The 1726-nt window shown below is 63.0% G+C and overlaps 1 long non-coding RNA gene across 1 annotated transcript; it reads right to left on the minus strand.

Moving 5' to 3' along the window:
• Positions 1-22: 22 nt before the first annotated feature.
• On the minus strand, positions 23-1512 carry LOC122545249. The gene is made up of 3 exons (XR_006310522.1): positions 1379-1512; positions 638-715; positions 23-82 (listed from the first exon to the last, which is right to left on the minus strand). It is a non-coding gene; the product is annotated as an uncharacterized LOC122545249 (long non-coding RNA).
• Positions 1513-1726: the final 214 nt, after the last annotated feature.

A 1726-nucleotide genomic window follows, 5' to 3' on the forward strand; every position in this document is an offset into this window, starting at 1 on the left:
TGTGTGTGTGCAGAGATACTGACCCTCGCACCGGTCCATGTGTTGGATCTTGCCATGCTCCACGTCCTGTTGGTATCCACCCCTGGGAAAACAGACCCCACTGTTAACCCCGTTATCGACCCCGTTATCGACCCCGTTATCGACCCCGTTATTGACCTTGCCATTGACACTTCATGGCGCCCCGTGACACGGTGAGGGCTCTCATTGCCACCCTCAAACTGCGTCGCGCCCCAAAACTTACAGCTACCTCCACCCAATCGCCCCCAACAGCAACAAAATGGCCGACTCGACTGGCCAAGGACTGTCTGCTCAAAATGGTTGACCCACACGGTTGTAGTGTTCTCCCTTCCCAAAATGGCTGCCCCGCCTGTGGGGCACTGAGGCAACGCCCGAGAGCAGACAGTGACTGACACCGTGTGGCCAAGGTGTAGCCCGACCCAAAATGGCCGACGCCCCCCCCCTTCCCCCACACAAGGCCCCTCCGCGTAACAGATGACCCAGAAGGCGGTCAGGAAACACGTCGCGGCAAGCACCCACGCGGACCCGCGCCGAGCCCGAGACGGTCACAACGTTTCCCGCCGCAAAATGGCCGACCCGGTAAAGGGTGGGCGGGGCACCGTTGCCGAGGGAGACTGACCTGGTACCAGGGTGGAGGGTGACACAACGACCTGACCTGAGCCAACCGCAGTACGGATCCCGCGAGCCGATGCACGCCCTGAAAGGGAGATGGATCACGGAGCACTTAGCCTCTGGGTAAGGTGGAGGGGGGGGGGAACATTCTAGAACCGCGCTTGTGGGGAGTGGGGAGGGGCGCAGGCTAGGCTTGGCGTTGTGCAGCCCGTGGCAACAGTTGACGGGGCACCCTCAGGGTAAACGCCAGCTGTTGGCCATCGTGACAGGGTCGACCCCTCGTGTCCGGTCCCCGAGTGGGGGAGGAGGGTGGGGTCCGGGATTAGCGTGCCAAACGAAGCCTGGGCATCATGGGTTACAGGAAACGGAGGGGGCGGCCTAGAGGGAAGGCTTCATGGGAGAGACTGGGAAGCCAAGGGTGCAACGAAGGGGCGACCCCCCCTTGGGTGGGGGGGGGATTGTTTGCCAAGACGAGTTGGACTTACCTCTGGGGGAGGGGTGGGGCAACTGTGGAACGCCCCTCGCCCCAGCCTTAGAGGGAGGCCTATGCTTCAAGACAGAGTTGGGGAGGCTGAGGGAGAACGAGAAACCCGTAGGCCGCAGCAGAGTGGCCCGGAAGTTCCAAGTGGCCTAACTCTGTGCCAACGATGGCGGTTGGTGGGGGAGGGGAGCTAACCGAGGGTCAATAAATTGGGGATGGGAGGAGGGGGGGGTCCGAACCCGGCCTGGTAGCGGTTGAGGCCCTCACCGTTTGCACTTGCCGTAGCCCTCGCAGCGGCTGAGGGGCACTCGGGCCACGCATCCTGGGAACGCCACGAAGACGGAATGGTGGTCCTTGTCCAACTCCAATCCCAGAATCCTCCTGTCGTCGGCCTTGGCGCCACACCTTCGGGGGAGGGGGGAGCAGTGTGCGGGTCAGTCGTCGGAGGGTTTTTCTTTCCACCCCCCCCCGGGGGTGGCGTAAGGGCGGTGCCCACAGGCGATGCCAACCCTGGTATCGAGTTGCCCTCCCCCAGAGGAGGCGGTTCGGCCCACCTACACCGTGCCACGCTGCCGGCCCATAGACCCAATGGACATCCGCCATTTTGTCATTTCC

The sequence above is a fragment of the Chiloscyllium plagiosum genome, unplaced genomic scaffold (assembly GCF_004010195.1).
Source record: "Chiloscyllium plagiosum isolate BGI_BamShark_2017 unplaced genomic scaffold, ASM401019v2 scaf_91771, whole genome shotgun sequence".
Classification (NCBI taxonomy): domain Eukaryota; kingdom Metazoa; phylum Chordata; class Chondrichthyes; order Orectolobiformes; family Hemiscylliidae; genus Chiloscyllium; species Chiloscyllium plagiosum.